We start from the raw sequence: 24,652 nt of genomic DNA on the forward strand, positions 1-24,652 counted from the left end.
CCCAGCAATTTAGCTGCCGTTACTGGTGACAGGATCTTATCTTTGGGTCTTTCCTGTTGACTGATATGCTCTAATCCTGGAAGGGGTGGTGTTTTAAATTTTAACATTTAAATTAAATTTTTGTATTTAAATGTAAACATTTTAGATTAACCTGAAAATAATTTAATTTTAAAACATTTTAAAGTATATATTTTTAAAATATCCAACATAAAACGTGGTCTTTGGATTGCCAGCTCTAAAGGAGGAAGACATTAACTAATTTTAAACTCTCTTCCATCCTCCTGGGATTATAAACCCTTCAAAAGCGTAAGGACATTTAATGTCACAGAGGAGAAACCTGAGGCTGACCAGGGTTGCTTTTCGTAAACAATCTCTTTTCCTTGTTGCTTTCGTTTTCATGTACATATCTGTAGATTCCCCCCCCCCCTTTTTTTTTTAAGTGAAAATCCAGTTTTTTGCTGGCAAACAGTCCTTTTAGACTTCAGGTCCAAGCCTTTCCCTCATCTTGAGGAAGATACATTCTGCAGTTGTTGCTTCTCTTCCATTTATTCTGGGAGCTTCTTCATGAAAAGCGTATCCGGTCTCCAGTCTCTGCTGTTTTTAGCTGTCACATTCTCTCTATTTTAATTGTTTGGCTCTTCTCTCTGCATTCTCGCTGTTTGGAAGGTCATAAATCCTTTACCCGCTGATCTGATGTTTTCTTGTAGGGGCAGTTCTCTCACTCAGAGCCTCTGGTCCTGTTTTATTCCATGTTGACATCTTTTCTTCTTTTAATTTGTTCTTGATTGCCTCCCTTCAGTGACTCACTTATTCTCATCTTGTTAGTTACGCATTCATGCTTCACCTCTTCCTTCTGACGTTCTTCTCCTGTTTTTTAAAGACATTGTTGAGAGCTCCACTAGATGCTATCCAACTTCCTGCTTTATTTTTGGCAGGTGTCAACATATTTTTTGAAAGTGCCCTTCTTCAGAGTGTTCTTTAATGTCACAGCATCTTTGGGGTTTGTTTTTCTCTTCGCTTACTGTTGAAAGGTCTCTCCAGGTCTGGTAAATGATCATAAGAGGTGGGGCGGGTTCCACGATCCCTAGTGCTACTGTAATGATTACTAATGGGCACAAGTGTGTGCAAAGAGAACAGCAGCCTGGGGTGAGGGGTGGAGAGGGAGCCGTGGACCGTCCGACAGGTGTGTTCCTTCCTGGAAGATGGTCTCCCTCTACTCAGCCATCTGACGAGTCCCTCATCTAGTACCAATCCTTCACCTTTTCTGTACAGTGCTTTGCACTTGGTGCTGATCCTAGAAATAAGACAGTATGGCTCTTGCCTGCAAGGAGTGTATATTACTGTAGAAGGAACAAATTAAAAAAAAACTAATTACATAATTCAGTAATATAGTTCTGTAGGTCATACAAGCTGCTATGCCACAAGAAAGCTTTAGATAAGCAGCTGTCTGTTCTTTGTTGGACTCCTGTCCCTTCACAAGGTGTGGATTCTTGATGGAAACAGAATTCCTTCAGTGACACCTTGGTGGCACTTGTATGTTGCCTGTATCTTCAGGCAGGGCTCCTCTCCTCCGTCGGGTTGTGTTTGGTGAAGAAGTCGAATAAACCATAGGTCCTTTGAGAGGAGGGTATTTTCAAAATTTTGACCTGCCAAGGAGAGGTGCCTTCTACAGAAATGTTCCTTAAGTGTGCCCCGGGTGACACAGAGCCTCAGCCTGCACTCACGGTGGGCATGGGAGGGCGGCATACACACATGTTTTCGTTCCTGGTTTTAGTTTCCTTTTGTACTCTGGGGGGTGTTTTGGGGAGATGAGTAGCCACTTGTTCTGAGATCACAACTTTGCTTAAAAGGTTTTCTTTTCTTTTATAGTTAGGAGCTTGTGGCCACCTTCTCCCTTGTTACCAAAGACAATAACCCTTCAATTGGAGGAATTCTAGGAGTTGTGTATAGGAGCCGTGAACTGTGGTTTGCCCTGGGTTTTTCTCAACTAGCCTCTACCTCATCTCTCTGTGTCTCACTTTGCTTATTCATAAACAGAGGCCAGTTGATCTGGGTATGAAAGTTAGAAAGGATCGCGGATGTTTTGTAGTTTACTTAAGAAAGAGCTTCGGGGCGCCTGGGTGGCTCAGTGGGTTAAAGCCTCTGCCTTCAGCTCAGGTCATGATCCCAGGGTCCTGGGATCGAGCCCCGCATGGGGCTCTCTGCTCAGCAGGGAGCCTGCTTCCCTTCCTCTCTCTCTGTCTGCCTCTCTGCCTACCTGTGATCTCTGTCTGTCAAATAAATAAAAATAATAAAAAAATCTTTAAAAAAAGAAAGAGCTTCTATCAGAACGAAGCTCTCATGTTGGGAGAAGAGCAGGAGAGGAAGAGAACAATCAGAAAAAGGCAGAAAAGTGAGAGGAAGACAGGAGAGGGAGGGAGAGTCAAAGTCAAAGGCAGTGCCTGGAAGGGACCCAGTGTCAGATGGTGGTCTGAAGTCAGTGTCTTGGAGAAGGATGCTCAGAGGAAACAGCAGTCCTTCAGTAGACACATCTGTGCTGATTCTGCATGGAACCATAACAATGAAGGCACCATATTCTCCATTCTGAAGACAGATTTCCTCATGCCTTTGATTCTCATTGCTGGCATGATTTTCTGATGCAAGATTTTAACAATGGCAGCTAAAGTAGTATTTTTTTCTCTTTCCTTGCTCAATCTTTTGACAGTGCTTTGTGTTGGGACAAGGAGGATCTATTTTTCATTTAGATGTCTTATGCTTGTCAGTTCTATGGGTTTGTCCTGGCCCTCACAGATGCTGATATCTATTCTGCAGAAATTATAAATTTTGAGCCAACATTCCTTTTAACTCAGTAATCTCTGCTTTCAAAATGTAAGTATTCATATTGTCCAATAGGATATCTTTTTAGTTGCTAAAGGTGTTTGGGAAAACGTTGTCCTAGGGTCTATATGTGGAACACCTTTTTTTCCCAGTACTGTGTGACCTCTCATGGGTGACTTCTGGGTGTGCCTCTGGCATGATTATATAGACAAATGGGGTTGGGTATCTCAAGGGGTGACCTTGGTGTTCTCTATAGTTTTGTTGTAGTGCTTAGAGTGGCTCCTGACTGAGAAGAGGAGGAATGGCTTATGTATGTGTTTCATGGGCACCTGGAAGAGGCCTGATCCATTGTGGCCAGTTGGTTTTGCTCTAGTCCAGGGACGGCACCCTCTTCCTTGGTTGGCTGCTTTCAGGAAGTGCATGCCACAGTCTGGCGCCTGATGCATGTGGATTGGAATGCCTGCCCTCCTTGGACTTTCCCCTCCGAATAGCTCATTCCAGAGAGAAAAGAGAGAAGGAGTCATCCAGACTCCAATACCCTCCTCCACTGCTTGGCCTTGAGGAAGGCCTCCTATGCCTGTCGTGATCTCAGTTCTTATCCATGAAAATGAGGTAAGAGGTAGGGTGATTTCCAAAAATGGTTGTGATTCATGCTCCCTCCATGTTTTGGCCCAGAAGGGAGTGAAGGGCAGTCTTAACCTTACAGCACTACTTCCCCATGACAGAGGAGGCCAGGACAAATTCTGGCATGCTCTGACTTCGGGTGAGGCTGGCTGGAGGGCTGGCCTGGTGACAAAGCTGGCTCAAGCCCGAGCTGAGATCCCCACGTGGGGTTCCTGCTCAAGGAGGCAACTCTATTCCGCATCTAATGACTGCTCTATAAAGAGATTTGAGCAGTAAAGAAAGCACATGAGAGACAGAAATTAAAAATATGAGAAATAGAAAAGGCTGTTGGGAGAGAAAAATCAATTATAGTCCAAGCAGGGTTGCACACAACTTACCTGTTCCCCCGATGAGGGACTTTCTCAGTTTTAGGGAAATTTGTATGCAACCAACTCACATCAGAAGCTTTAAAAAGCCATTAATTTTGGCATTATTTTTCTGTTTCAAAACCAAAGTGAGGATTATAAACAGTTTAAAGAGCTTTAAAATGCTAGCACCATCCATCAGAGACCCCGGCAAATACCCAGAAGAATAGGAAAATGGACAAGGTTCTGTTTCATTCCTGAAAGCTCCCCGAACCTTCTACTTTCTTCCTGCCTTGATGTTTGGTGCCCATGAAAGGCGATGGTCTCCTGAGGGTTCTCTAAGGGGGTTCACTGGAAGTAAAGCAGATTGGGTGAAGGAACTGACTTGAGTCCTTTCTGTGTTTGTGATGGTAGGAAACTGACTTCTAGATTATCTCACAAACACATAGAAAACATAAAAAGAGGCAAAATTATGCAGAGGCACATAAATTATGTAGATGATGGAAAGCCTATGCAAAACATGATATGTGCACATAATAGCATATTTCCCCAGGGGCTAATTGTATCCTTTGGGTACCTTTTGAAGCATCTGAATATTCAGAAGAAAGCAAATTTATTATAATTTGAAAAATACCACAATAAATAAGGCTGAAAGAATAACGCATATTGTATTGTAAACTGGAAACTCACAATCTGGCCATTTCCTCCAGTTTGACCAAAGCCCAAAGCTACCAAGTATTTCATGCATGGTAGTGTCTCATAGTCTCCAAAATCTTTTTTCTCCCAGCTATACAAGTTGTGCAAAACCCACTCAGTCATTCAACAAATATTTATTTGTCGTCATGACAGCCTTCATTCATTTTCTTCCGCCATCCAAAAAGTATTTCCTGAAACCTATAATGTGCTTTCCCTTCGTTGAATTTGTGACATCATATGGGAGTCAGACTGCGGAAAGAAACAAAGACCACCCAGATGAGAGCGAACAGAGGGTATTTGCTCAGAACTTTCCATTGCAAGGGGCTCAGCCTCCATCCCTTGCTTTGGGCAGAGACTCAAAGGCAGGCAGAGTAGCAGAAGAGCATTAGAGTACAAAGAAAAACGGCTTCAGGTGGACCTGCCTGGAGGCTGGCATTGGTCTGGGGAAGCTGGAGGCAGCCCACCAGAAGCAGAGCTTGGGGAAGATATTCGGCATTCTCTGGTGGGTCCTGATTTGGGTGGAGGAGCAGAGATGAAGGAAACTGGCCGTATTGGCCACATCCAGACTGCTGTAGGCAATGGCAGCGGACCCTGTGTCTTGGCTTCTTCTGCTGGACACTAGAGAGCTTCTGGAGCATCGTTCTCTTTTTGTAAATGGTCTGGCTGTTGTCTGTTTATGTATTTGGTCTTCTAAGACTAATCACCCATAACTTCCCCACAGAAGTTCAGGGGCCATGAGGACCCAGGAGGGCCCCCCACCTCACCACAACAGAAGATGGAGCAAACACGAGCTGTCTGAAGTCCAGTGATGATGAAGGCATAGACTGTTCAAATGCCTTGTATGAGTCAGCTCAGCTGCTATAACAAATACCACAGACCGGGGAGTTCACCAAAAGAAAGGTACAGTCTGGAGGCCAGAATTCCCAGATCAAGATGGCAGCCTGGTTGGTTCCTTCTGGGGCTGTGAGGAGAATCTGTCCCAGCCCCCACCCCTCCTGGCTTCTGGTGGCCTCAGACATTTCCCAGTGGTCCTCTCCCTGTCTTTTTTATCATCTTCATTCTATGTGTGTCTATCTCTGTTCAGTTTTCCCCTTTTTATAAGGATGCCAGTCATATTGACTTAAAGCGCACCCCAATGACCCTGTTCTCATTTGTTCAGCTGCAAAGACGATTCCCAAATGAGATCTCCTTCACAGGGGCAAGAGGATGGGACTTCAGCATCTTTTGGGGGAACAATATTCAATCCATAGCACACCTGAAGGAAGTTGTGTCTAGTCAGAGCCTGGCAGTTTTTAAAATGTCCGTTCTAGTGCCTAATTACCATTATAAAATACATTTTGTGAGTACCTGGGTGTCTCAGGTAAGTGTCTGACTCTTATTTTGACTCAGGTTGTGATCTCAAGGTCTTGAGATCAAGCCTGCTGTCAGGCTCCATGCTGGACATGGAGCCTGTGTAGGATTCTTTCTCTCCCTCTGTCCCTCCCCCGACCCTCTCCCTACAAAATAAAAAAATAAAATAAAATAGATTTTGTATCTACAAAAGATATTCAGTTCTAAAAGCAGCAGACTTCATCAGAACTATCTGAAACTTTTCACCAGTAAGAGCCAGGTGGAGATTATCCCTTTTGCCATTTAGACCAATTTTTGCATAACTGTGTGAAATGGTCGAGTCATAATTGTGACTGTCTGAGGACAGTTGAGGTAGGTGGTCGCAGACACGCTGGTCCATGGGGTCTTACAAGTGTTTGTGAAGAGCAACGCACTTGGAATGGATACTCTCATCCTTTTTCCCATGTCAGGAACCTGCTCTTTGTACCTGAGTAAGATACGAACCTGGATTTAAAACTATCCCATAAATTCCACCCAAGAAATGGGGAAACCTGCCTTGCCAGTTGGATTTTAGAGGAGATTTTCCCAAAAAAGCAGAGACCAGAGGTAGGAGCTGCCTTTTATCAGTTCTCTATCTGGGATCCTAGGAAGGAAGGCATAGATCCTTCCAGGCAATGGGATTCCAGGCACAGACCCCAGGCCAGTTAAAACTGTCCTCAACCACCTCCTTCCTATAGGGGTATGTGCATACAAATGCATGTATGCAAGTATGAACTCACACACACGTGCACACACACACACACAATCGCACGGGACATCTGTACTGCTTTAAGCGAAGCAACAAAAATTTCTAGGCAGGCCACCGTGCACCCTTCTTCCAGAGTCCTGAGCTGAGCCTCTGTTGACAGTGTTTTGTCATCACAGGTGAGGGCCATCTCCTTGTCCCACCTTGGGGGTCTTGTCATTAGAGTCAGTGGGGCAGGGCCATGTTCCTAATTCTTTCCATTGGGCTTAGAGACAATCTCTTCTGTGACCTCTAATGACCTCACGAATGGGCAGTTTTCTGTGGCCAATGCCCCTTGCAGATGGCAACATTCGTTTTGACTGTGCTAATAAACAGACCCTGACCACTTAGAGACCATTTTCTTTTCTACCATGAGCCATCAGCTAAGGAAGTTTGGTTGTCCTCAGAAAGTGTCTGCTGGATGACACCAACGAGCTACCTTCTGACATCTGGAGGTTAATGCCCTTGGTCCCTGGCTGGCCCGGGCCCCTCTACATTGGAGCGGAGTCCAGTGTGCCCATTGCTGGGGGCTACGGGAGCTCGGGCACCTGCGTCTCACTCCTCTCTGATGGGAACCAGGTCACATAACCTCGGCCCAGAATTATTGATGACATGCTTTTTAAAAAAAAAATAGGCTGAAGGCATCTCTTTCTTCCCTCCAAGGAGCTCAGATGTCCCCAAAGTAAAAAGCTTGACTACTTCTTCCTTCCCAGTTGTGATGAAAATAGGGATTAGTGGGATGTTAGAGACAAAACCTCATCTATGAAGTTATAAATGAATAATTCTAATTTCTTTCTGAGTTGTGAGAAATCAGTTTGTTTTACATAGAAATGCAATACGTTCTTGATCTCTATGTATGCGATTAGAATTTCTCCCTCTACTTGGTATTTGTTTCATTATGGAATGACATTTTGAGCTTATATTTTCAGATGCACTTCACCTCATGCATTTCAATGCCTGTTTCCCCCAAATCTCTGTTTCAGTCGAACACAGGATGCCTATCTTTTTTTTCATATTAGCTTCAGGATGTGGGAAAGTAGGTGGAGATGCTTTCTTTAAGATTCTGACTCTCATTGGAGTGGACACCCAACCTTCTCATGAATGTATTTGGAGGAATGTGCCAATTTTTAAGATAAATGATGATTGCTTAGCGCTGCTAAGAAAAATGGAATTGCCACGCCGGCCTCAGCATCACTACGTAGATGAAGCTCATAGAGTGGCAGGGCGCTGATGTTGAAAATACCCACTCTATGAAGGGCGATCAAGGTTACAAGTTCAAAACAAATGCAGATTTCAGAAGGGAGCGGAAGTCCTGGCTTAGGGAGAGGTGTCAGTCTGCTCCACGATTGGAAGAAGGAGTCCAAGAGGACAGTGTGAGCAAGCTGGTCCTCCAGAGCATCACCACCTGGGGAGTGAGGCAGGGGGACCCACAGGCAGACTGGCCCCAGCTCAGGGCATTAGGGATGTGGCAATAAACAAACTCCTGCTCTGATCGAAATATCCATCATTTCATGGCATGGGGAGAAATTTTGGGAGCAAAGTGATCCTAATTGCAGCATACATGTGTTTTTCTTTTTTAAATGCACGAAGCCGTTGGGGGTTGCCAGGGCGCCATCTTGTTTTTTTGCCCGGAGCCTGCAGAAATGACATCTGTGGGTGGTCGGCGTGGGAGGGAGGACACGGAGGCCTTTGGAGACACTGAAAAGCGTGGAAATGATGGCACAGGGGGTGGGGGTGGCTGGTCAGAGGGGCCCAGTTAGGGGGATGAATTTTGCATAGAAAGCATCATAATCCACCTCTCCATTGTCCAGAGGTAGATTATCCAATTTGTGGCTTCCCCAAATCTATTTCTTCTCCCATTGCACACTTTGGCCACTGCCCTGTTCATTAGCACCTCTGCTAGCGGAATGGGGAATTGGGAGAAGGCAGCTGATTTATATTTCAGCAGCCTCCTTGGCTCAGGGGGCAAAAGCACTGTGCTAATGAAGCTGAGGTCAAAGGTAGGAGCCCCAGGTGGGCCAGTTATCCGGGCCGCTGTGTGCTGGCCTCAGAATAGAGCCCCAGCCCAGCCCCCTGGTCTGCCTGTGCGTTTCTGCTGGTTGAGAATGGTGGGGAGGCGTTGGCATAAATGTGTTCGGGCCATCGGAAAAATAACTCCATCCTGGGGGCAGGGGGTTTGGTGGGGCAGCTTGGGGTGGTGGGGTGTGACTTGTAGAAATCATGTATTCTCAGTCACTGCAGATGATTCGGGCTCTGTGGTCAGTAGACCTTCCTAAAGAGTTTCAATATTTAATAAGCTGTGTGCTGCGTGTGTCGAGCAGGACAGCCAGATTGCTTCCTCTCTCTGCCATTAACTCATTCCAGAATGACCCTGCCCTTTGCACTGGGATGGATGCGATTGCATTCAGGGAGATAGAGTCCACATTTTTATATTTATGCATCTTTTTATTAAGAAGAATGTATTTTTTAAGCAGTTCCCATGCAGCAGGCATTCTGCGTGAATCACGGCCTCACAATAGAGAATTAGTGAATTCCGCAGAGCAGCTCCATCGGCAACCTTTCTGGCATTTTAAAACGGGTGGGCCTCATCAGAAAAAACAGAGGTTCTGTTGATAATTATGGGGTTGCCATGAACCCAAGGAAGACCCAATGTTTCTGAGTTTGGGTGATAGAGAAATGCTTGGCAGTTGGAGGCCAAGTTTACACAAGTTGTATCAAAGCCCAGCGGCCAAGTCTCTGATGGCCAGGTGGTGTTTGCACACACAGAAAGATTTGGCAGGAAACCGCGTAAGCCAGGTTGAATGCAGTCAAGTACCTGGGTGTTTAAAAAATCATCAGTAGCTTTTCACCCGAACCTATCTTGTGTGGAGAGATACTTAGGAGTTGAGCAGTTCTGTGAAAATGTCTGTCCCGCTCCCCATTGGATGATACTACGATTATGTCTTACTCGTTGCACCTGCAAGTAAAACAGCTGTGCTTCTTCCTGCACGGCCACAAACGCGACTGGTCTAGAACCTGTAGGGATAATAGGTATTCACAGGACGTCCAAGGGTGGGGTAGGCCTGGCTCAATGATATGCAAAGGTCTTAAGGGTCTGTCTGTTCTTTACGATCCTAGAAATTATGACTTGGACATTCCATAGTCAGGTGGCGAACCCCAGGTGGGCTGAGAGACACAGTGTCTCAGGCAGTTTTACTGACTCAGTTGGGCCAGGCGGGAATGAGCCTGCTGTCTGGACCTGCTGGTAGGGAGGTAGGAAAGGAAGAGCAGGGAGTGCTCAGACCATGGGCTACGCTGTCCGAGACTGAGGAGGAGCTGTGTGAGGAAGGGAAGTGTGTGGGCCACATCCACAGGAGAAATGTTGAGCCCACAGGACGGCACGCTCTGGAAAGCCTTTCCCCACACGGCTTCTAGGCTTCACTGGCTGGCAGCTCCCCCCAGCTCCAGTATAGACAGCCACTTTGGTGCTGGTGCAGGGAACAGTTCCGGTCTGGGTCAGTGACCTCAAACCTTGACCGGGGAGGGGGGTGCTGGTCACCTCAAAAGCTGACGAAGGAGAAGTGCCCACTAGTCCTGTCCTTAGCAAGCACACGTCTTCATAGAGGGGCCCTACAGCCCCACAGACTGAAGGGTGCTCTATTTTCCTTCCAGAAAACCCAGGAAGTAACTGGGGACCAGGCAATGAACACACACACATGCACACACACACACACACACGCTCGGCTCTACTCCTTCCCCCTCTGTGAATTTTGGATCACAGATCAAGCCCGCAGCAATCCAAGGGTAGGAGGAGGGACAGAGATGCGCCTTTCTTCGGGAATGTTTATAGTTCAAAGGCTCACAAAGGAACACGCTACACAGGCTATGTTGAAAAAGGGAAGGGGGAACAGGTCTTTTTTTCCTCCTGAAGGGGGAAAATGCAACCAAACCTCCGACAGGATTTTCATTTTTCTTCCATAGACATTTTTTTTTTCATTAATTTTTTCCTCCAGGGAGGTAGCAAGAGTGGGCAAAGGGAGATGTGTGGGGAAATAGCCTTGCTGAGATTAAACCAATCTCTGTCGCCGTGTGTCCATCTGCCCGTCCATCTGTGAATAACCTGTAATTATTAATAATATGAGTGATGTCATGAACATTCTGGCAGGAACGCAGAGCCCCAGAGACCACTCTGGAACCAGCGAGCGCAGGACAAAGCCGGGGAGTGATCAGCCGTGTTTGCACTGAAGCCGTGGATGAATCTGGCGTGCTGGCGCGCGCCCTCTCGGCAGTAGGACCCGAGCATATTGGATTTTCTCATAAACTTCCAATGAGACCAGATTGGCGGCATCTCAAAGGAACACCTCTTATGTAAAAAAAGGTTGAGTACATAATCCAGCAAAAAATGTCATAAAAAGGACACATGGTGCCGAGTGGGCCAACCTTAAATTTACTAAGACGGAGTGTTTTAAGACAACACAGGAGAGAGGCACCCAAGAAGATGACAAAGGTCGGGGAGGGGATATTAGGTCCCTCCCAGGTACCCCCTTTCTGTTTCCTATTAAAATACTCATGAAATCATCCAGGGGGTAGAAAGAGAAAGAAAGAAAAATGTTTCTCAATTAGAGCATCCCCTGAAGAAGCAAGAATTCCAGAATATTCCAGAAAGACTTTGTAGAATGTTCCACACCACTGGTTGAGCCGAAGACTTGGCACAGTGCAGACCAACCCTCCAGGCTGTGGCTCGGGAAGTCTCTGACCGGGGCAGCTGTGCCCTCGGGGGCCCCGGGGTAGGGGCACAGCAAACAGCCAGCCACCAGCTGGGTAGGACCCTTTGGTCATGGGTAGGACACAACCAGAGCCCGTGTGGCTTCCACATGGGACTCTAACCCTTTCAGCAGGGCTATGCAAGACAGGGGCTCTTCCTGGTGCTATTCGCTGATGGCATCCCAGCTCCCAGGATAGGAGCACTATCGTAGGTGCTCCAGAAACACTTACTCAACACATCACTGCAACAGTCATCTGTCGCCGGTGCTTGAGTACACATCAGCCTCTGGCCCAAGTGCCCAGCCCATCTCTGGAGGCTGCTGGCCAGGGACTGGGGAGTTGGTGTGCTGGAATTGGGGAAATAAAGGCTCTACTTCCAGGTGATATGAACATTACACACGATCCTTTTGCCTTTTTGTCAGGCCATAGAATTTCCCGGGACTGTTCCTTCAAGAGTCTCACCTTACTGTACCATGAAGGCTGTCCTTGGCAGTTCACCACGTTGCTAACTGAGCAACGGGAGATTTCACAGCAGCCTCCCAGGCAATCCACTCTCTTACGTATTGGAAAAAACAGCTGATCTCATTGCAAAACTTCCCGTATTTCAAAGAAAGAGGAGAAAAACAAAACAAAACAGAAAAAAGTACAAAGGCTAATCTCACTCTGGAATTGATCTCCCATGAGAAACTGAAGATTTTGGCAAAGGGCTTTGATCCCCTCTCAGGAAGAGAGAAGAGGATATCCCAGCTCTGACACAAAAACAGGACGTGCCAAATTCTGCCTGTCAAGTAAGAGTGTTCTTGGGAATGCAGGGTTCGGCTTGATGCTGTTGAACAGCAGGCATTCCAAAAACAGACGCCTACTGGAGATGACGATGAGAATGTCACGAAAAGAACACTAGAAGCAAGCCTGGCCAGCTTTTAGGAGGCAGCTTCGGTCTGCTGGGTACTTTGATGGGACGTTTATAGCCACCCCACAAGGTCAATGTCAAATTGCCGCGACTTTCTCGATGAGAGAACGGGTGTTTAGAGAGATTGAGTACATTGCCAGGGTCACAAAGCCAGGGCGTGGCAGCCGCTGCACCGGGTTCTTCTAAAACCTGACGCTGGGGACGCTGTCTCTAGACTGACCGCTGCATTCATGGAGAGGAACACCTGAGAAAAAAAGAGACACGGGGAATGGGGCTCTCCCGTCCTTGGAGAGCCGGAAGAAAAGAACTTGTTTTCAGGAGGACCGGTTCTCCCGTCCTTGGAGAGCCGGAAGAAAAGAACTTGTTTTCAGGAGGACCGGTTAGGGCTTACAAAAACAGACTCAGAAAAATAGAATAAAGACTGGATAACTACTAAGGAAAGAAAAGAAAGCCAATGTTGGAACGTGGAAGAGTGATGATCTGGGTAGTTTGGTTAGAAAGCACCATCAGGGCTGTGGGACTGGCTCCGAGGCCCGATTCTGAGTCTGAGGTTCTCAGCCCTCCTGCTCCATGCAGGACACTGCCTTCTCTGCCAGAGAAGTTCTCCTGGGGCTCCCCCTGCCCTCTGACTCCCATGTGTCTGGGTGTCAGGCCTGAGCTTATAGTTTAACCTCAAAGCCCACCCCCAGGGGAGGGTACGACACCACCTGCCACAGTGGCCAGGATGGAGGAGGGGAGCCTGGGAACAGCTTGCCTGCACCAGGCCTGTCTCTACTGGAAGGACTGTGTTTCTTTGGATGTTGAAGCTGGCTGAATTTGGCTGCTGGTCTACCAAGAAAACGTCCTCACTGACTCCTTTCTCTGTCTGCAGCCCTTGGCTTATCCATGCTGTGTCGTTGTGTTTGAAATGCAAATTTGATCATCGGACTACTCCACTTCCAATGTGATCCAACCCCTTAGCCAGGCCCATGTTCCCCCATGCTCAGGGATCCCGCCTAGACCAAACCTTGTTTGCTGAGGCTTCAAACCTTTAGCTTTAGCAAACGTTCCATCTTCTTGGAAAGCCTGCTCTAGAATCACTCCATTCTCTCACATACACCAGGTGAACCCACTTATATGTCCAAAGATCATGGTGCTCCCTGCTGAGTCTCCCTGTAATCTGGCTGCAGGTCATTGGGTCCCCCACTGGTCCCCTCCTGCACCCCCCCACATGCCTGAACCTCCGTCTGTGATGGTTGCGGGGGTCAAATTCCACGATGTCTCCCTGTTCCACTCTGCTAGACCCTGAGCTTCTTGAAAGGGGGCCACGTTTGCTCCCCTTTGCATCAGTAACAAGACACATGTTGGATTATACTCAGTTGTGGTAACACTCTTAAATTGCCGGGAGGATTTCTCTAAGCTCCTTGAAAGAAAAATGGAATTCCCTTCAGAGGAAGTAAAAATCAAACTTCAAGCTTCCTAACGGCAACAAAGCAGGAGGAGAGTGGAATAAATTTTGATAATTCTTAAAGAAGGATGGATGCTGGGGCGCCTGGATGGCTCCGTGGGTGAAGCCTCTGCCTTTGGATCAACTCATGATCTCAGGGTCCTGGGACTGAGCTCGCTTCTCAGCGGGGGGCCTGCTTCTCCCTCTCCTGGTGCAGCTCCCCTTGCTCCTGCTCGTTCTCTCCCGCTCTCTCAAATCAATAAACAAAATCTCTAAAAAAGAGAAAGAGAGAGGGAGAGAGAGAGAAAATGATGGAAGCTAGGGGAGGTAGCTAGGTCAGCCTTGGCAGAATGGCAGCATAATGGAGGAAATTTATTCTGTGGCAGTTCCGGAGGCTGGGAGTCCAAGATCAAGGTGTCCCGGGGCTTGGTTTCTCCTGAGGCTTGCTGAGGGCTTTCCCTCTGTGCACACACTTTCCTCTTGTCCGTGTGTCCATACTTTCTCTCCTTATGAGGACACCAGTCAAACTGGATCAGGGCCCACTGTGTCCAAATACAGAACCACATTGAGGTGCCAGGATGAGGGCTTCAAAAGACGAATTCTGGGGACACAGTTCTTCTGGGGACACAGTTCAGTCTATAACATAAACCAGCCTACCAGTCTCACAAGGGACCAACAGAAAGAACCTGAAAGACCTTGCCCTTTCCAGAGCTTGCCTTTCCAGAACGTGCCTTTCCTTCTGAGATCACAGGAAGGCTTCCAGGCACCTGAAATAAAGAATTCTTGACTAAAATTATAATTTTGAGAAAACACCTTTGCAGACCAGAGAAACTTCCAATTTAAAAGACGAATGAACGTATCGATGGGGGATGGGCAGTTGTGGATAGAGCAAGAATAGGAAGGAACACCAGGGGTCGGTGGGGTTATCCAGATCTGTAACCTGCTGCTGATGTCTGGAGCAGTGGAAGAGAACTCAGTGACCTTGACTTCCTTCTTTCTCTCCCCTCCCATCCTCTGCATTAGGCAGTCGTTGACCCTGCCTTGAAATATCGCCAGGCTCTGACCTCACTCCACCGCTGGCTGCTACCGCCAGGCTCCACGGCTCTTGGACAGGGTAAGAGCCCTCCGCCTGGCCTCCTTGCAGCCTGGTCTCCACTCAGTGGCAAATCATTTAAAATTCAACTTACTTCTCTGCTCAAAACCTTCTCAAAACTTCCCTCTTCTATGCCAGCCCTTCTCTCCCACCGCTATGGCCCAACCTCACTGGCTTTGCCAACTGCCCTCTCCCTGCTCCAGCCCTACTCACTCCCTTTTGATCCTTAACAAGCCACATGTGCCGCAGGGCCTTTGCCCTGGCCACTCCTTCTGCCTGACTCTCTCCACGCCAGTTCTCTGCATGGCTTATTCCCTTTCTCCATCCCAGTCTTGGTTCAGATGCAGGCTTGACCCACTGGCTTCAGAAATAGCTAGAGCAAAAAACGGTCCCTGCTTCTGCTTTGCCCTCTCCATGGTGCTCCCGGCGATTTGCCTGTCTTCTGTAGAGTCTGTCTTCCTCTGCTAGAGTTTCAGGGCTCAGACCAGGACCTTTGTTCTGCAAGAGCGGGTGCACGCAAAGAAGGTGGAGAACACTGCCCCTCATCCCCCGTCAGAGAAGTCAGAAGGACCATGAGTGGGTGTGATGCTGAGAAGTCCTACAGATGTTAAGTGGTGGAAAAAGTATGTCTGACAGCTGAAGAAAGCAAGAGTGTCAAGAATGGAACGTTGTTACCTTTCAAATAATTTTTAAATGTTCGATCCAGATAGAGTGTAATCAATGCATCAGAAACCGTCAGTGATGAAGCATCTCTAAGTGATGATAGCAACCAATTTCACGATGATACAGTGACCACAAGTTCAAATTCACCTACCGAAGAGGTCATGTCTCTGGTTGATGACAAACTAAACTGTACAAGACGTTGCTTACTAGACATCCATTGATACAAAGAGGGAGGATTAAAAATGGGAGGAAAACAGATAAGGCACACTTAATTTAAAACGTTAGAAGCTCAGTTGATTTTGATAAAAATATGAAGAATAATGAATATATGACATTAATTAAGCTTTTTGTATAGGGTCAAATAATCTAGCACCCAGGCATTTCAAATAAAATCTGTTAAAAAGTAGCAATGGGGATGGTTGGATAATGTTTTAAAAACCCACAATTATAAAGAGAGACATTAATTCACTAGTAGCAGGAAACAAATAAAACGAGGGCAGGGGAAAGTTGTTAGTATAAATAAACAATAATAAAAAAAGCAAACGAGCATATGCAAGACTCTTGCCGAGGCAGGAATTACTCATCTCTGTGAAGGATTTTTTGGAACAAGGGAGGCTATAAATAAAAATGATAAAATCTTCCAATTAAAAGATTACCCTTTGATCCAAATACAAAAGCACATGGACACTAAACAAAGCCCCGAAGAAAATCTAAATGAACTTCAAAGAACATAGGGTTTCAGAGGCTCCATTCCTAGCAGGCAGAAAAAAAAAAAAAAAAAAAAGAACAGAACTTACAGAACTATGAAATGCATCCCAGAGCTAGTGCTTTGAAAATAAGGGCAAGACCAGTAAGACGTATGCCTCACTGGCAAATCTGAAAGTAAGAACAGAAAGTCCGATAAACCAAATTAGAAATGAGAGGGGGGATACATGACAATAACGGCTTTTAGGGACTTCTCTGCTCAGCGGTCTCTTTCCAGGTTTGCGCAGTGGTCCCTGCATGGGAGGGGGGCAAGGAACTGGGCAGAGGTGAGAGTTGGGGGGCAGGACCTCTAGGCTTTGCTCAGCTCAATATCATGGGATCATTTCCCTGTTGGATGCCATCTGGCTTTGGGTCTGGAGGCTCGTGTCCCGACAATCCCATCATCTGGGGTCAGTCACAGCCCTGGTGGCAGAAGGAGAGGGAGGTGTGTGTTGGGATGAGTCTGTCTTTCCCTCCTTCATGTGGGGTTGTTCAGATTGCTGAGTTCAGGGAAGGGAATGTTCCATGTGTCCTTGTGTGTCCCTCATCTTCTACCATGGAGTGGGAGGATAACCCTCCCATTAGCCTATAATCTTTTCTTAAAATTTATGAAGGGTCAGTTCTCGTTTTTATGCTTTAGAGCCCTGTCTTAGCACAGGCACCACAACAAAATGCCACAGACGGGGGCTTCAACAGCAGACATGCACATACGTCACTCACAGTTCTGCCTAGAAGTTCGCGAGCAGAGTGCGGGCATTTTCGGTGACTGGTGAGAGACCTCCTCTGGCCTGTGGACAGCCACCCACCCTCACGTGGAGTCCTCATGGGGATGGGAGCTCCGACAAGCTCTCTGAGGTCTCTTCTTATTAGGACCCATCATGACCCCATCGTGAAAGTTTCATCCTCATGATCCCGTCATGAAGTTTCCACCCCCTTGACCTCATCCACACCCAGCTACCTCCCAAAGACCGCCCCCCCCAAATGCCATTCCACCGGGGGTCAGGGCTTCAACATGTGAATTTGGGGTTCGGGGGATACAATACGGTAGAGAGCAAGTATGTTTTGCCAGTTTGGCTTCCAAAGACATGCTAAACGTATTCTTCCGTATAGCATGGCGGTTCAAACTAATTTGAAAAGACATAAAAAATGAGAAATAAGTATTGAAAATAAAAACAAACAAACAAACCCAAAAGAGATATTTGTAGATGGAGGGGATATTTCATTAGAGAAGCCAATGTAATCATATTTTTAAAGTAGTAGAAGTGAGGAAATTGTTAAATATCAGCTACCAGAAAACTGAATGAGTCCTTCCTTGGTTGGGACCCCTCCCCTTCTTCTCCCCCTCCCCAGAAAGTCACCCTGATCTGAGGCAGTGGGAAGGCTCTTTAGGGTGCACCAAATGCCTGGGTGTAGGATCGCAGAGAACCTGCAGGGCAGCTTTGGGCCAAGATAGGGTTAAATGTATGTGATGGGCTCTGGAGTGGGAGGGGTGGGGGGTGGGGACTTGCCCCTCTGGAGCACCTGCTCTTCTTTTGGGCGGTTCTCAGACTCAGTTGAAAATCACCTTGGGAGGGAGGGAGACACTGGGAGCTGTAGGCTTCCCCTGGAGCTTCCTGCTGGTCCCATGGTGGCTGGAGAGCGTGAGGCAGGGGCTGTGGTCCTGTGGGAGGTGCTGGGGCTCCTGCTGGGGTCCTCACACCTGCTTCACAGGCCAAGGCCGGGCGGGCCTGGGAAACCCACCCCCCGCCCTGGGGAGGGCAGAGCTGTGCCTGGGCGGCTTGATGGGCCCCTGCAGAGAGGAGGTGATGGTATCAGGATGTGCATATGCGCGTGTGCAAGCATGGGTGGGTGCATGTGCACATGTGTGAGAATGCACGGGAGAGTGAGTGTGAGTCTGCGTGTGCATACGTGTGTGAGTGCTAGGAGATCTGAATGGGTGTGAGACTGTGAGACGGAGCATGTGAGTGTGTGCATTTGTGCAAGTGTGTGAGTGTGTATGTGTGTGAGTGTGTGCGTGTGAGTGTGTATGTGTGTGAGTGTGTGCGGGTTGTGTGTATGCATGTGTGCCTGTGTGAATGTGAGCTTTGTGTGTGACTGTGAGATGGCGTGCCTTTAGGAATGTGTGTGTGAATGTGAGTATTGTGTAAGTGTGTGAACGTGCATGCAAAAGTGTGTGGATGTGTGCACGATGTGTGTGTGTGTGACTCTATGTGTGCATGTGAAAGTGTGGGGGAATGTGTGCAGGAAGAGTGAGTGTGTGGACGTGTGGACATGTGTAAGTGTGTGTGCCACAAGTGGCCCGCTCGTCTTTCGTGCCAAGAGTGGCAGGGGTGGCTGGCATGGGAACATGGTGGCCGTGGGTGGCCCAGCTCTCTCTTCAGGAGAGCGACACCGACCTGGGTTCCCCTTCAGGCGCCCGGTGGAGCCCACAGGCCGGACTCCCGTCCTGTCTGGGAAAGGTGGCTCCTGGCCACCCAGCTTCCGGAGGCTAGGAAATGGTCCCCTTTGACGGTATGTGCCGGTGTTTGTCTTTGGCTCTCAGGACACAATTCACCCTGCGGCGATGAAGAAATAATACTAAAAACTAGGTAAAACATGAAAGAGGGGCCAGAAGGCATTCTGGATGGCAGGTGTCGTCACGCAAAGGCACGGGGTGCATCCTGGACGCGGACTCGGGCTGCGTTCTGACCCCCGACCCCCGACCCCTGCCGGCGCCCGTGACCATGACCATGACCTTGGCGCAGAGCCCGGCGCTCTTCCCTGATGCTCGCGGGCAGTGGTGACCGGGGTGCATGGGCCGCAGCCGGCTCGTGTTTGGGCGCCTCCGCTCTGCCTCTTGGCTGACAGGTGTCCAGTCGATGGAAAGGGCAGGCCGACGGGATGCTCTGAGCCACCTTTTCCCCCTCAGCGCCCAGTTTTATGGAGAAATGATTGACACACGCGGAGGCATGGTCGGTACCTGGAGGAGGTGCGCTGCGCCGTTCCGCCTGGCCGCCCGCTCTGCCCGCCGCGCTCCGCCTGCGCTGCTGAGACTTGCGGGTCTGGAGGCCTCGTGCCCCTGCTGGCGGCGCCCCAGAGAGCCGGGGATTCTCACCCTTCCCGCTGGTGCCTGGTTGCCTCCTCCTCCGCTCCAGTCCAGGCTGCGCACGCCCCCGTCCCATCCATTTATGTCAGGGCTCCGGGTCCCTGGTGCACCCGCCCAAGGCTCGGGCTGCCGCGTGACTTTGAACTCCCCACCTCGGGGCCCTGGTCGCCAGTTGACAGCTCACTTGACTGACCTCCTTTTAAGCCTGTTTCTCATGCTCATTTTTCTCCCGCCTCCCTTGTCTGCCGCATTGCTTCCAGGGCATTTCCAGCAAGCCCCTTGCAAACCCCGTGTAATCGGAAAGGGAGCGAGGCCAGGAGAGGGCTGAGCAGACATGTAAGTGCTCTTTGGCTGACAAGGATCCCCAGAGGTGAAATAGGAGCGAGCACATACACTGGGGGCATCCGAGCTCTGCTGGCAAACCTGCGAGTCGCTTCGGGGCCACGTGGGCCCAAACCTGCAGCCAGCCGCCCCCCAGCAGGTGGAGGTGTGAGTGTCGAGGGCCGCCGAACACTGGGAAGCGTCCTCATGCATCACAATTACAGAAACACCTGTGCTAAATACCTTGGTGCGGGTCGGGTGTGTGAATTCACGGGGCGTTCGATTGCCTCTGAATTTCTCATTTCTGCACTGACAACAAGCCGCAGGTGTGCACGGCGTGAGCCGGCGAGGCTGTGGTTCGGAGGTCTGTGCTGACAGATCGGCATCCAGGATGCATTTGTCCTCCCCAGCACCGTGCACCCCATATATACGCCAGCATTTACGGAGGGCTGGGAGGCGATTTGTCTCGTCATAGCTGCCTGTTGGCTCCTGGCATCCCGGGAAGGGAGGTGAGAGTGAGAAGGTGAAGTCATCGAGAGGTTGGAGCTCGGCGGCACTCGGGAGGCTGGTGCTGGCTGAGGCCTGGGCTGAAGGAAGATGGGGAGTCAGACCCTGTCCCGAAAGATGCTTTCGGTCAAGAGAACTGGCAGCCAAGGATAGATGGACCCGGGGCCATATTCGGCCTGTGGACTATGTGAAAGAATGTCGCAATCTTTACTAACATTAGATGTCAAGGGCACTCACCAATTCAATATAGATTTCTGGCTTCTTTTCAACAAACGAATCTGTCCCAGGGGATCCGCATTACCCCGTTTAAAGCGTGGGCATCGTCCCCCGTTTGGAAGGTACACACCGCCTTTGATGCCTTCATGGGCTTCATCCCTCATGGGGCCCTGCAGGTGACTCGGTTGGGGGCAAACAGCTAAGACGCTGTGCCTTCCACATAGGGGTGCAGGGAGCGGCCCCATGAACGGCATCTTCCGAGGCAGAGCCTGGGAAAGGGCTCCGGACAAGCTGGAGCGGACGCTACCCAGAGTCCGTGCAGATGCTTGTCCTTGAGAATATCCTAGTCCAGCGGTACAGTATTGGCTGTTCTCTGCAGGTGACGTTCTGGATTCACACTTAGATGCTTTCTAGTCGTTAGGATGCAAAACCACGGGTGCTTTGGTTACCCCCCCGCGGATGCTCCCCCTCGAGATTACTCCAGCATCCACAAGATCTTTTGCACCTGGGGCCGGTGTTCCTCATGGACCCAGGCCTCCGAGCTGTGACCAGCCTCCTTCCAGGCCTCCGCCCTCACGGGACCTCGGTGGCGGGAGGAGAAGCGTGGTGTGGATGTGGCTGGAACGGTCTGTATGTTCCATTGCCAGGTAAAACACAGGACGCCAAGGTAAATTTGAACTTCAGAAAAATGAGTAATTTTTAGTGTAAACATGTCAGTTTAAACAGGTCCCAAACATTGCATGGGACAAACCGAGACTGAAAACTGCTCCTGGCTTATGTAAAGGGCTCAAATGGAGCTGGGTATCCAATATTTTTGTTCCGTTTGCTCTTTTGAATCTGCCAACCTTATTTTTATTTCGAGGGACGATGCCCAAGTTCTGGAGGCTTCTTTGCATGCACTAATTTCTTGGGCTGCAGGCCAACTCCGCACATCTGGATCAGGCATCAGGCATCCAAAAGAGGCTGTCGCGGGTGTCTAGGGGCCATCCTCCTCCTCTAATTGGCTGTCAGGGTTTCTTTCCGGGGGCCCGTGAGCTCGGGGCAGCTGCTCTGCCAGGAGTGGCTTCCCGCATAGACCAACAGAGCCCGCAACCAGTTCCCGGTTGGCCACTTTGCTACCAGTGGAGGGTCGATGGGCCCCCGGAAGCTGTGGTGCGTCAGGGCCCCCTTCTCTCATCTTGAGCATTCGAACACTGAACAAATCTGTGTTTATATCTTCCTAAGGGTATCAGGTACTGCGAAGGTGGGCTGCATTTTCAATCCGATAGACATTTATTGAGTACCTCCTGTATGTCAGGGGCCGTGCGAAATGTGGCAGGCAGGCAGTGAGCAGGCACACGAGGGGAAGATGCTGCGCTTGGAGGCTTCAAGCTCACCAGGAACATGCACGACCCACAGACGGTTGCGGGGCAGGGGCCGGGGTGGCAGGGCTACCGCACTCCCATCAGGGGTCTTGGCAGGAAGGATGAGTGACCGAGGCTTTAAGCAACACTTCGGAGGTCTGGCAGGAAGGGAGGCCAACCGTCCCAGGCAGAGGGAATGATGGCCGCATGGATGTCCAGAGGCCACAGCCTTCTCTGACGGGCTGGCTTGGGGTGGGGCAGGGTGGCGTGAACCCCCAAACCTGAAGGAAGAATGGCTTCCCTGTATGGATGCCTCTCCCTCCTCTCCTCTCCTCTCTCCTGAAGGCGCGGTCTGGAGCAGATCATCTGATGGCAGCTTCAGTTAACCCATGTACACGGACAGTTTCTTCGCGTCCTTTCTCTCCATCCAGCAGCAAGGGAAGGTTCCACACCTGGTTCAAGCCCGCTTGGGACAGACCCCATGGAAGACAGGCCATGCTTGGAGTACTGCTGCCACATCCAAGGGGTGCATGACGTTGCTAGCAAGCCCCAGAATCCAGGAGACAGGTGGGGGATGCTTTTTCCCTTTGAACCCCCAAAAGGAACTAACATTGCTGACATCTTGATTTTGGACTTCCGGGCTCCAGACCTGTGAGAGAATAATCTCCTCTTGTTTCAAGCCACCCACGTTGTGGCCAGTTGTTCTACAGATGCAGAAATCCAAACACGATGATCAGAAGGCGGGGGTGGGGGGATTTTGATCGGAATGGCATTAAAAGTATAGATTGCTCTAGGCAGTATAGACATTTTAACAACGTTTATTCTTCCGATCCAAGGGCATGGAATGGTCTTCCATCTTTTTGTGTCTTCTTCAATTTCTTTCATGAGTGTTCTGTAGTTCCTCAAGTACAGATCCTTTACCTCTTTGGTTAGGTTTATTCCCAGGTATCTTATGGTTCTTGGTGCTATAGTAAACGGAATCAAAGATACAGATGTAGTGAAAAGAAGAGCCATCTGTACTCCAATGTTTATAGCAGCAATGGCCACGGTCGCCAAACTGTGGAAAGAACCAAGATGCCCTTCAACGGACGAATGGATAAGGAAGATGTGGTCCATATACATGATGGAGTATTATGCCTCCATCAGAAAGGATGAATACCCAACTTTTGTAGCAACATGGACGGGACTGGAAGAGATTATGCTGAGTGAAATAAGTCAAGCAGAGAGAGTCAATTACCATATGGTTTCACTTATTTGTGGAGCATAACAACTAACATAGAGGACATGGGGAGATGGAGAGGAGAAGGGAGTTGAGGGAAATTGGAAGGGGAGGTGAACCATGAGAGACTGTGGACTCTGAAAAACAACCTGAGGGTTTTGAAGGGGCGGGGGGGTGGGAGGTTGGGGAACCAGGTGGTGGGTAATAGGGAGGGCACGTACTGCATGGAGCACTGGGTGTGGTGCAAAAACAATGAATACTGTTATGCTGAAAAGAAATTAAAAAAAAAAGGCGGGGGGTTGTTGGTAGCACGGAGCTCATTGGCTTGAAATAAATAGGTAGGAAATTTAATTCCTTAAAATTGTATTGCGTTTGGACAGCGGCTGATGATTCTCTTGTTGACTCATTGAATACATGCATGAGGTTTGATAACAAAATGGCGAAGGAGTGGGAGCGCAGGTAAAGGTCGGGCGGGGAGGTCCCCCACGGCTGGGACCGGCTGGCCTTACAGAGGCACGCATTTCTAAGGCTTCCAATTTCTGTGGTGATGAAGCTGGAGCACAAATATTTTGGAAATTTCGTGCCTGAATAATTTTTGCGAACTCTGTTTTGGGTAAAAGACAGAAATCTATCAAACGCCGCGCAGATTAACTTATCACAGAGGTAAATGGGCTGTCAGTGTCGGAGACGGTGGTTGGCCCAGTGAATTCAAATGCATGTAAATTTCCCTGGTGGCAAAGTTGAGGACGGCGGAGCTGTCAGATGGTGACATGTGGAAATACATTAACAGTGTTTAAAATATATTTGAAGGGGCCGCCTCATATTTTGATAACATGCCCACCGACAAATGATTTGTGGGGATGGGAAATTCTGACCTCCTCATCTATTCCAGAGGAATCTTCGTAATGAGCCCCCAGGATGTTGGGTGCTTTCGTTCTAAAACAATTACCAATGCCAGCCTGCACTGGCGAAGGTCCCCTGTGTCACTGACGTGTGGAGCTGGGTTCTGATAGCCTGCTCGTCAGCATCACTCTCGATTACAAGGAAAGTGATTAAAAACTTCAAAAGAACCAATTACCTTGTGTTATACACCAGTGCTGCGGTTCCTCACCGAGAAACACACCAGATCCTTCACCACCGAACATTGCTTCGCGTTTTTAGTCTTGTGTATTTATTTGGAAAGGAGATGTCCTTGACTTATTGTAATTATTCTCGGTGTTTAAGGGAAAGGCATTCCTAAGAGCTGTACTGTGTCTCTTTAAAGGGATGGGAACTCGTCTGTTTATGATGGGAATTGATTTTAGTAGTTACAGGCATGCTGGATATCTCTTGAGTTTTCAAAGGAGGCCGCAAAGATATGTGATACCTCACTGGTAAATGTAGGTGCCCTATGACCTCCAGCTTCCTCATCAAATCCCCCCATTCCTCCCTTCACGTGCTGGGCAGTCTTCAAAATTGGCACTCATAGACCAGTCTTTCTTGACAAATAGCAGGTGTGATGTCGCCCCTTGCCCCACTATGACCTAGAAATAAATCCAGAAATATCCACCCACGAAACAAACATAAAACATAGTTTATTTCTTGATAGATTCTTCTAAAATCATGCATATTCAAGTCTGCATTGATTCGACCGGACAATGAAATAAGCCTTGGTCCGCATCTTGCTTAATGCATGGACACCGAAGTCTAACACTACATGATGAGAACTACGATGGAATGCACAGAATGCCTTGGAAGCATGGAGGAGTGGCCCCTAATAACCTGAAATAGGGCCGGGAGAGGGATCAG

General features: G+C 48.8%; 1 long non-coding RNA gene across 1 annotated transcript; it reads left to right on the plus strand.

The window, feature by feature from the left end:
• Window positions 1-5,210: 5,210 nt before the first annotated feature.
• LOC123955581 lies at window positions 5,211-15,761 on the plus strand. The gene is made up of 3 exons (XR_006821309.1): window positions 5,211-5,381; window positions 14,697-14,787; window positions 15,235-15,761. It is a non-coding gene; the product is annotated as an uncharacterized LOC123955581 (long non-coding RNA).
• Window positions 15,762-24,652: the final 8,891 nt, after the last annotated feature.

The sequence above is a fragment of the Meles meles genome, chromosome 13 (assembly GCF_922984935.1).
Source record: "Meles meles chromosome 13, mMelMel3.1 paternal haplotype, whole genome shotgun sequence".
In the NCBI taxonomy this organism is placed as follows: Eukaryota; Metazoa; Chordata; class Mammalia; order Carnivora; family Mustelidae; genus Meles; species Meles meles.